The sequence below is a fragment of the Vulpes vulpes genome, chromosome 12 (assembly GCF_048418805.1).
Source record: "Vulpes vulpes isolate BD-2025 chromosome 12, VulVul3, whole genome shotgun sequence".
In the NCBI taxonomy this organism is placed as follows: Eukaryota; Metazoa; Chordata; class Mammalia; order Carnivora; family Canidae; genus Vulpes; species Vulpes vulpes.
The window spans coordinates 25,140,156-25,152,349 of record NC_132791.1 but is presented as its reverse complement, the minus strand read 5'-3'; the positions used below and the strand labels follow the sequence as shown (position 1 = coordinate 25,152,349).

Sequence of the window (12,194 nt, the reverse complement as noted above, 5' to 3'; positions counted from 1 at the left end):
CCCAATTTTCTACATTGATGACCAAAGAAATATTCAAAGACAGGGGGGAAAAAATCTTTCATTGCTAAAAACTGGGAAGGTGTTCTAAGTCCATGGTCTAGGCTTTGGGAAGAGAAAATATGCCCACAAAGAATCAAAGAGAATCCCTTCTAAACATAGAAACTCAAAAACTAAGGAGCAGAGAGAAAATCCCAAGCCTTTTGTAGTGAAGAGGCTGCCAGCATCATGGCAGCTCATTACTTCCAGCTGACTCTTAGGTCAATATGCTAAATAAAAAGTGAAGAAGTTAGTGACAACAAACTCATAATAGTAAAGTGCCAGATGGAGAGGACTGTGGCCAGCTCTGGACTTCCCTAAATACACAGAAATAGAAAATTTTCAAGTAGAGCGATGCTTTTCTATGTGGTATGACTGCTCCTTCCATACTTAATGCAGGCCATTACATTTTCATCCTAACAACCTAAAGCGTATTCCATCTTTCAACAAACTCCCATGCACAAAGGCAATATTTATTTTATGAATTTTAAGTCACTACATTTAAAACCCAGTGGATCCTGATTTTCCTTCCCAGTCAAGTAGAATTTGAGAATTTAAACTAAGGCAGATAACAATCAGAATTCCACTAATGCTTTCCTCTTTTCCAAATTTTCACCACGAGGACATATTGATAACTCAGTTTGACATATCAAAGCTTTTTTGAAAAAGGTTGGTTTTTGTTTTTTGAGAGAGTATGAGCAGGAGGGGCAGAGGGAGAGAGAGAAAGAATCTCAAGCAGACTCCCTGCTGAATGTGGAGCCTGATGCAGGCTCAGTGTCACAACCCTGAGATCATGACCTGAGTCAAAACCAAGAATCCAACTCTTAACTGACTGTGAATAGCAAGACAATGTTAGCTCTTGTTCATTGAATCTCTGCATGAGCAAAAAAAAAAAAAATATATATATATATATATGTATATATATATATATATGTATATGTATGTATATATTTGCAGATTCCTTGTTTATTTATCTGGAATCCAAAGTTTCTAAAATAAATACTTATAAATTTATACCTTAAAAACATATATAAATATATAAATATGAGAAGGAAGCCAGCTACAAGGAAAACTATGTTTAACCATAATCTACAGTCTTGAAATTGGGAACCAAATTTGGAAGACTTGTATTAGTTATAGTAACCAAGATCATGTGGTATTGACTTATGGATAGACAAATAAATAAATGGAGCAGATAGAGTTCAAAAGCAAGAACAAAGTTATACGAATAACTGCTTTTCAACAAAGACAACAAAACAATTGAATGTGCAAAGAAAAATCTTTACAAAAATGGGGAAAAACAATTGAATATCCATGTAGAAAAAAATTAATCTTGACCTCATGCCATACATAATAATGATTCCAAGAAGGATCATAGATTGAAATCCAAGAGCTTAAGCTATGAGGTTTTTATAAGAATTCTTAAAAGAATATCTTTGTGACTCTGGAAAGGAAAAGATTTCCCAGGATACAGAAAGCAAAAACTTAAAATTATAATATTTTCATTAAAATGGTCTCATCAAAAAAAAATATTTGTAAATGAAGGCAAGGCACAGATTCAGAGAAAATTCTTGTGAAACATAAATCTGACAAGGGACTTCTATCCGGAAGGTCTAAGTAACTACTACCAATTAATAAGGCCAACAACCTCATTTTAAAAATGGATGAAACACTAAACCAAGAGTTCATATGTGAACATATCTGAATAGCCAATCAGCAAATGAAAAAGTGCTCAACATCGTTAGTCATGAAGAAAATGCAAAGTAAAACTATAACAAGCTGCTACTATACACCCACTAGAATGGCTGAAATTAAATACACTGGCCACATTAACTATTGGCAAGAAGGTGTAGCAGGCAAAACACTAACACATTTCTGGTAGGAATATAAAATGGTACAATCTCTTCGGGAAAAGGCCCAGTAGTTTCTTACCACATTAAACGTACTCCTACTTTTGACTCAGCAATTCTAATACGTATAAAAAATGAGAAATGAAAACATAAGCTCATGAAAAGATGTGTATAAGAATGTTTATAGCAGATTTATTCCTAATACCCTAGACTAGAAGTAACTCAAATGTCCTTCAGTAGAAGAGTAAATAAGCAAATAGCAGTATATTCTTATTATGGAATACTATTCAGTTGTAAAAAGGAATGAATCACTAATATATTCAACAACATCGATGAATCTCATAAACATTATGCTGTGTGAAAGAAGCTAGTGCAAATAAGTGCAACTATGATTACATTCACCTGAAGTTCTAGAACAGGCAAAATTAATCCTTGGCAGGGATGGGAGCCATTGACTGGGAAGAGACAGAAAGAAAGTTTCTAGAGGATAGAGATATTTTTTTACATCTTGGGTGTGGGTTACATTTGTGCATTTCAATGTAGTAAATTTTACAAAAAACAAAAAACAAAAACAAAAACTACTTTAAAAATCCAGTAAAGATGGGTGGAAAAACAAAACAAAAATGACCAAAAAATTAGATAATTCTTTAAACTGGGTGGTGGGTACACTATTCTGTTTGATTTGCATAAGTTTACATTTTTCTAATATTAAATGGAAAAAAAAGTCTTGGCAGTTTTCTTACACAGAGAATTACATTTACAAAATGAATCCTCTAGCCTAATTATGTGCAATGCCTAGTAATACTCACTCATTGCAAAAGAAAACTATGTCTCAAAAAATTTTAAATAATTCTCTTTTTTTCCAAAACTTCATGTGCTATGTTTCAACTGCAGGGGAAAAAATCCATAAAATATTAAAACACAAGAAACATTGTACATTAAACTCTACTCTGACACTGAATGTCACTTCCTACAGAGCAATGTGTACATTTCTGATACTGCTAAAAAAAACTCTTTTTGTAGCCTATATTATTATATTAAAGAAAATCACAGCTTAGCAATGTTTGCAGTATTGCAGATCAAAATGGGAAATCATAGTAGAATTAGGAAGGTAGCTGTGTTTCTGAAAAGGATATATGATATTAACCAAATTCATTTTTCAAATTATATTGGTAATATTCTTAGCCTTCATGCTTTCCTCTAGTTTCTAAAATAAACAATAAACAGATTCTTTAATAATGTAAATATATAAGTCTAATTGAAAGGAACATTTTTTTAATTTAAATTCAAGTTATATAATATATAGTCTAGAATTGGTTTCAGGAATAGAATTTGGTGATTCATTACTTACCCCAACCAGTGCCCTCTCTAAAGCCCATCATCACCCATTTAACCAGCTCCCCCATTCACCTCACTTTCAGCAACCTCCAGTCTGTTCTCTATAGTTAAGAGTCTCTTATGGTTTGCCTCTTTTTTTTTATCTTATTTTATTTTTCTTTCCCTTCCCCTATGTTCATCTGTTTCTTAAATCCCACATATGAGTAAAATCATATGGTACTTGTCTTTCTCTGACTGACTTATTTCACTTAGCATAATAACCTCTAGTTCCAACCACGTCCTTGCAAATGGCAAGATTTCCTTTTTGATGGCTGAGTAATATACTACATCACTTTTATCCATTAATCAATCAATGGAAAATTGAAAGGAATATTTTTGTCCTTACCACATTTTGAGAGATTTTCTCCACCCCATCAGAGTCAGCCAGAGTTTTAGAGTTCCCTTAACCTAATTCTTTTTAATTTTTTTCTTATTAATATTTCTCCTACACATGCCACCATACTGATTTCTAGATTCTCAGTTTCTATCTTATATAATTTTTATCCTTTTCTTTTATGTTTTATTTTTTAGCAACCTCTTATAATTGATTGACAGTGACTCTGAATTACATGATGCATTCCTTAATTCCAAATATTATCTATGTACTCACTTAATAATTTGCTATATCAAAAAAAAAAAAGAATTTGCTATATCCACATTTTTAACCTGTTTTCAAACAGGTCTTAAGTTTCAATTGCACTGTCATAAAAACTTTATTTTCCCTAATTTTGTAGGGACATGAACCTCCTGACTACACTCTCTCAGAGTCAGTTGGTAGAAATGATATATTTAACGTATCCAGATGATATACAACCAGTAACTTTGCTGTCATTATAAACTGGCTATTGAGATCCATAAACTGAATTCACGGTTTATACTGACACAACTCACTATGGGGCAAAAGTGACTTCCAATCAAGCCTGTCTTTTGGAGCCAGAATAACTAACACCCACACTATCTTTCAATAGTAGAAATGGGCAGAAAAGGACAGCAAGGGCTATTTTTTCCCTTCAGGACTGAAGCTTTTTAGAGTCATAATCATCTTACTTCCAAAGCAAAATCAAAATCATGACGTCAACTTGTGATAAATAAATCTTGGACCGATTACCAGTATATAATTCCACAATGTACCCCTTTTTATGGTAAAACAGTGGTTGGTTATTCAGTTTTCTATCTTTAACTCCTTTATTAGTAGTATATTGAGTGATATATGTTAGTCATGAAGACATATATATATATATATATATATACACACACACACACACACACATATATACACTACATAGAAGTATATATATATACACTATATATACTATATATACTATACTATATATACTACTATACTACTACTATACATATATACTATATATACTATATAAATATAATACTATATATAAACTACATGTATAGTATATATACTATACATATATACTATACTGTACATATATACTATACTATATATACTACTATACTACTATATACTATATATATATATACACACACACACACTAACTGACAATCTTGGAATTAGAAAAGATATGGAAGCTTTTAAGGTCCATCAGTAAGAAGTTTTTCCATTTGCAACTTCCCCCACTTTTCCCAATATTTATTACTGTGAGAACAAATCTATTTTGCTGTCAATGGGTATATCTGAAGGAATTATCAGCTAGGGCAGGGCTTATGCATTTAAATACTTGACTCTGAACCTAAATCACACAGTGCACATGCATGAAATTTAAATAGTCTTTGGAAGTTTCAACAGGTTGATCTAACTATGAACAGCAAATTCATTGTTTTTTGACAGGTCCTGAAGGGCCCACTCTTACAGACTATGCACCGAGGCTGTGCACCACTCAAATAAGGTGACCATGAACATATGGCTAGATGTTTACTTCTGATAATTCAGTTACTTATCTTGCTGTCTAAATGTTGCTGACATGGAGGCTTTAATTACTGGGATACATTTTAGTCGCTAGGATACTCACTTTATAGGCAACACTGAAGCATTTATAGTTAATCTAGTTTTTAGCTTGAAAACTCAAGTGACAAAGAGCCTTAGTACACTAATTAATTCTATAGTTAAAATCCAGAGATTTTGAAGCTACGGGTATCATAATATGAAAATTACCCATATGTTGACTGATAATACAAATAAGGAAAATTGATTCCTCTCCTTCAGCTTTCTCATTTTTCTCCATTTAATCTCCAAGCCCAAAAGGCAGGTTCTGGTTCAAGGTGGCCACAAAAGTGAATCCTGAACTCACTTTCTCCCTACACCAGGTCTACAGCTACATATGGAACAATTTCCTTTGCAAAAGCACTAAAAACTGTAAGACTTTGACATGTCTGAGTAAACAAGAGAAGGCCCACATCAAAAGGAACAGGAGAGGCTAGGACCAGTCTCCTCATAAGCCCCTGTCCCAGCACACCCGCGCATAGTTGAGAGGGAACTGAAAATCCAGAGTTTCCCCCTAAGGCACTTAGGGTTTGAACCTCACATCAAGAAATCTCAACTTTTAAGACCTGCACCTGAGACATGAGCCCCCAAAACATCTAGCTTTAAAAATCAACAGGGCTCACATCCAGCAGACCAACAGAGCTGCTGCTATCCAATAAGAACTATTCAAGGGTCCTGGAGCTCACACTCACCTCAGCAGGGCCCACAGGGAGTGGCTGATCCAGGGGCACTCAGACCTTGCTTATCCAGGAATGTTGACCTGAGGGGCAGACATCTGAAGCTTGTGGGGGCCTGATGGGATGTTCTCTGGGATGGAGGCTGACAGATACCTTCTCCACACTCTCCCTCTCCATGGCTCCAGCCAGCAGATGCCATCTTTTTTTTCTTCTAAGCCCTAAATACAAAAGTCATTTAGAGATATAAAGCTTTCTTATGAGAATTAACCATCATCTACCCCCTCTCAACTGACTTTCTCCACTCCTAACTCTAAACACCAGAGGCAATGACTTTTAAGCTTAGCTCTGTATTGTTCTAAAGATGGTTTTCTCCATGTTGCAAAATAAGATATTTATAGCTATATCTTTATATTTCAAATTTAGATTTTCTCCATTTCTTTTCTGCTATTTATATAAAGATTTAGATGACTTATATAATCTCTCACTCCTATTTCTTCTTAGTACAATTAATTATTTGTTGATTCCTCTACTGAGGAAGAGTGTATGAGAGACAAACTTCCTTGAATCCCTTAATATATGAACATCTTAAATTTCATATTCACTCATGACTAATAATTTGGCTGGCATAAGTATTTTAGGCTTAAAGTTACTTTTACTTTGAACTTTAAAGAATTATTCTATCATCTTCTGGTGGTACTGATGACACGCCCTCACGAGTTGTATCTTATTGTATATATTACTTTCCCTTATGAAAAGCTTTTAGAATCCTCTATACTTGATTTTCTGAAATTTCTCACAGATGTCTGAGGTCAGGTCTCTTTTCACATAGAAGCCTTTCCTATTTCAAGACATGTGTTTCTCTTCAGTTCTGTAAATTTAGTTTAAAATTTCATTTGGGGGGAATACTTTTCACTTCACCTTCTCAGCACTCTCATGGAAATTTGATCAGTTGAAAGTAAACTTCTTGGACTGACCTTCCATCTTGTATATTTTCAAAGAGATATCTTCAACAATTGCAAGGTTTCTTAAAAAATTATGCTAGCATGCATATTTTTAATTTCTAGGAATTCTTTTCACTGTGTTATTCCTTTTCACTACATTTTCTTGGTATACGAGTAGAATACAAATGTATTCTTGAATTTTTGTAGGCTATTAATTAAAAGTGTGTGGGGAGAGGAGGTGAGGTTCTTCGTTTAATTTTCTTCTCTCCAGATCAGATAAACTTATTTTTTCAATACTTTGAAGCTTTTACTCAAATACCTAGTGAATAATTACAGTCTCTCCATATTTTAAATTACAAAAATAGAAAAGTTACTTAGAGTGTCTGTATCCATAGGCATTTGCTAATAGCAGACTCATTTTAGTGTGAGTGGCCAAAATGGGCAGCTTGCTGGGGAACTCCTTCTAGGGTGAACATATACGGTAAGCAGAATGGTCTCCCAAGAATGTCCACATCCTAATCTTCAGAACCTGTGAATATGTTTGGTTACTTGGCAAAGGGGAATTAAGGTTGCAGATTGGAGTTAAGGTTGCTAATTAGCTACCATTAAGACAAGGAAATTATCCTTGATTATTCTAGTGGACCCAGAATAATCACAAGCATCCTTAAAAGTGAAAGAGGGAATTGAAAGAGAAATCCAGAGGATAACAGTGTGAAAAGAAGTCTGCCTGATATTGCTGGCTTTAAAGATGGGAGAAAATTGCCCATGAGCCAAGAAAGTGACCAGCCACTATAAACTGGAAAAAATAAGGAATTGTATTCTCCCCTAAAGCCTCCAGAAAGGAACACAGTTCTGCCGACATCTGGATTTTAGCCCCCTGAGATCCATGTTGGATGTCTAACCTACAAAATTATAAAATAATAAATTTATATTATTTTAAATCACCATATTTGTGGTCATTTGACACAGCAGCAACAGAAAACTATACAGATTTTGGTACTGAGAGTAGAGTGCTACTGTAACAATAGCTAAATATATTGGAGTGGCTTCAGAACTGGGTAGTGGCAGAGGCTGAAAGAATTTTGAGAAGCAAGATAGAAACAGCCTACAGTGACTTAAGCAGACCATTAGTAGGAATATGGATAATAATGATCCTTTTAGTAAGGACACAGAAGGTGGTGAGGAGCATAATAGAGAAGACATATCTCACTTTGAAGAATCCCTAAATCATAAACACACTGCTGATAGAAATAGTAGAGACATTAAAGGTGCTGCTGGTGAGGAACATATAATTGGAAACTTTTGGTTCCTTTGTTTTTTTAAGAGTTTGTTTACTTATTCATGAGAGACAGAGAGAGAGGGAGAGAGAGAGGCTCCATGCAGGAAGCTCGATGTGGGACTCGATCCCGGGTCTCTAGGATCACACCATGGGCCAAAGGTGGCACTAAACCACTGAGCCACCTGGGCTGCCCAAAAGGGCTGTTTTTTAAAAAATTTTCATTAATAACACAATGCAAATTGTCCTGAAGCCTAATTTATTCATTGATCTGTATCTTCAAATCCAGGTTCAGTAACTTTGGTAGGACTGCTTCACAGAAGATATGGTATATTTCCACCACAAGGTAATATAACCTATCGTCTCTTTTTTAATAGGTGATGTCATTAGCAATTGATGACTGTTACCTAATCCATTAATTCGATAGGAGTTGCAAAAAGTGAGAATACTGATTCTATCATTTCTTCATTTACTAGTTTTTACTTATTGCTGCTGAGTATATTTTTCAAAAAGGTAAAATCATGATTTTCATGCAAATTTAACATGAACACACATCTAGGATTTTACTAATTAATTAGTGAGAAAAACAATCATATATAAAAAGTGGTTCAGCCTCAGTCAGATGGGCTGGAGACACTTCTGGAAGTAAGAGCATGATGGCTGTGCAAGGAGAACTAACCCCAAGTCCGGATCCCACTTGTATTGGTTGGCAATGGTACTGAAAAAATTACATCCATGAAGCATCATCTGATTGGTCAATTTGAAAAGTATAGTCAATTTGACCATTTGATTGATCAATTTGAAAAGATCATCTGATTGGTCAATTTGAAAAGTCTGTGGCCACCTGAGTGTTGAGGTCCATCCACTTGTGTTCCATACCAACAGAGGACCTATTAAGTTCCTGGTACTGGATATGGCTGATCAGGAGAAATTTGCTGGGCTGAGAGATGGCTCTGACATTCAAGCCCAGTATGCCATTATGTTTGATATAACAACAAGGATTACATCAAGGCATAGAGATCTGGTTCAAGTATGTGAAGACGTCCCTATTGCACTGTGTGGCAACAAAGTAAACATTAAGGACAGAAAAGTTAAGGCAAAATCGATTGTCTTCCACCAAAAGAAGAACCTTCAGTACTATGACATTTCTGCCAAAACTTTGAAAGGCCCTTCCTGTGGCTTGCTATAAAACTAACTGGAGACCCTAACTTGGAGTTCATCACCGTGCCTCCTCTTGCCCCACCAGACATTGTCATTCACCCTGCTCTGGTAGCACAGTGTTAGCATGATCTAGAGGTTGCTCAGACAACTGATCTCCTGGGTTCGCATGATGACCTGTGAGAAAATGCAGCTGAAGCCCAGCATTAGAAGTCTTGTTTTATAGGCAACCGTCCTGTGATGTCAGTGGTGCAGCATGTTTACAATTTCATTCTATAACTGAACAGAACATGTGCTTAATCTTTGGGATGCTAAAGGAGATGAATGGGCTTATGGCAATTTAAAAAGTACCTTCATTTTTTGGACCTGCATATTTAGCTGTTTTGGAATGCAGTTGTTTGCTTCCTGCGCTTCAACTATAAGATTGTGATAGTCACATTTAAAAAAAAAATGGTTCAAAGAACATTTTCAGGTGCTAGGAATTTATTACCAATTTAATAAAGGAATGTTAGAGTTGGTTTGTTAGACTATATACCAAACTGGTTGGTGTTTTATATTTGGGGTTATCTTTTCCACTGGGCAGAAACAATTTGCTTACCTACCAAATATCTACAGGATAATATACTTAATATGTAACTTCACTAAGCTTATAATCTGTGATCAATGTCTTAATGCTGTCTAGTTTCACTTATCTTTTAAAGATAAACTTCCCCTCATCAACTCTTTGCTCACTGAGAAGTATAGTTCTTAAATACAAGGCAGGGTAAATCCCAGGTTCTTTTCCTTTATCTACCTGTATTCAAAACAATGAGCTTCTTAAAAAATATCATATGGCCTCATGGATTTTAACATATTTGATATGTTTCAACCCATTGTAATTGTTATGTTTACTACCCATGTGCTTTTTAAAATAAATGGAAGAAAAAATAATAATAATAATAATAATAAAAATAAAATAAAATAAATGGAAGCATATTAAACATATTTTTGAAAGAGGTTAAAAAAGAAAAAGCCAGCAAAAGATTAATGTAAAAAGAACCAATGAAAATTGATTGGTAAGAGGGATCTTCCAAATCTTTAGTATGCCCGTGGAAACTATAATTCTATGGAGAAATGGATAGCATGTGGAACGTAAGAAACAGAGATAATATTACAAAGAGGATAATCAGAAAATCTCAGGTCTTCTCTCAAATTTCACAGTAAAATTAAATGCAATCAAAGTGTTGTCCTAGAAAATTGCATCCTTAACACTTGAAATGAACAGAATCAAAACCTTCACATTCATATACAACTGTGAATATCAATTTTTTGATTAGTCACTTTGGCACTTGTGTGCATATTATTAAAATTAGTATCATACAGTAAATATAAATTTCCTTTTATACATTATATGTTCCCTGCTAGCTTCCTAACTCAAGTCCCTTAGGAAGAGACTTCACTAATCTAGCATTGAATTAGGTTTTGAAGCCAATCTTTCACACAGCAATAGCTCATTTGGCAAAATAATTTAATTACAGAATGTGACACACATGAGCATGTTTGTAATGATTAATGAATTGCTTCATAAAAAGTGAATTTCCAATGAGCTAAAAAATTTATGTATCAATTAAAACTCAAGAAAATAAGTTTATTGAATATTTTTACTGAGCTAAATTAATTACTAGTTATTTTTAAGTAAATATTTTTAATGACATAGAGAGTTAAGAATTTTAAAGCCATGAACAACAGTATATGGTTACTATCCTTACCTGAAATTCTCCTCTAAATTAATTGCAAAAGCTGTAAATATGTTTCCCAAACTCATGTAGGGCTCCAAGCTGCTTTCTTTTTCCTCATTTTTTAATGAATGGGATGAGCTGATAGGCAGCATCCATCCCCCTTATATCACTAAATTCATGAGTTTTTCCTGTTGGAGTCACTGAGATTACTTCCTTTGGCTGTTTTGTCCCTGCTGCAGAAAATTCTACTTCTTTAGGGGTAAGTTTTAACTTTTTTTCCTGACACTTGAATTCTTTGGAGGAAATAGTGTAGATGTCAGTGTATAGGATGTTAAACTGTGAAATGCAAATGTGTCTGAGTACAAGCTGTCTTGTGTCACAGTGAGTCTCAGGTGACTGAGGACAGCTAAAATGCATGTAATTGAAATGCCATTATTATTTGTGGGACATAGTTTTAATTTGCCTCTTCAAGATTTCTTTAATCCATGTATCAAAAACTTCCATGTATATACGTGTGTGTATTTAAAAAGTAGTAATTTACACTGAAAGCCAGCATTGGTTTATCAGAACCTTACAGAGCAGTCTATCCATTCTTACTCCACAGATTCTTCACCTGGATCCAGAAATATCACAGTATTTTGGAATGCTTTTGCCTCTTCTGTAATTCTGTATCACTTTCCTTTTCAGATTCTTCATTTACTCAATTTCTAATATTAAGTGCTCCAGGATTCAGCCTTTGAGTCTAGACAGAAAAGAGAGCACACTCAATTATTTTCTGTCTAGACTCAATCTCATCATGATCTCATCATACATCAAGGTGCAAAACCCATCTCTACACAGCTAATTCCCAATTTTATACCTCTAGCTCAGCTCTTTCCCCTGAACTTACAGAGAGTCTATTCAAAGGCAACTCCCTTATTCGAGTTTCTCAGACCACAAATGTAGGCATCCCCTAGGTGTTTTTATATCTCACCCCACATTGCATTCAGTATTAAGTTGAATCAGCTCTGATTTCCACATGTCCATAACTCAAAGCTTCTCACCACTTCCACCACTATCAACCCAGATCGAGTCATCATTATCTCCCCAGAATATGGCATGGCCTCTTATCTGGTATATCAGGCAATTCCAGTCCGAAAACAGATGACAAATGTGAACAATGAAGAAGAATTTAGTAAAGGAACTATCTACAAAGGCCAAGGAG

The 12,194-nt window shown here is 34.7% G+C and overlaps 1 pseudogene; it reads left to right on the top strand.

Annotated features, from left to right (window-relative positions):
- The first annotated feature begins 7,976 nt into the window (after positions 1-7,976).
- Positions 7,977-9,455, top strand: LOC112927593 (GTP-binding nuclear protein Ran-like; annotated as a pseudogene).
- The last annotated feature ends 2,739 nt before the right edge of the window (positions 9,456-12,194 follow it).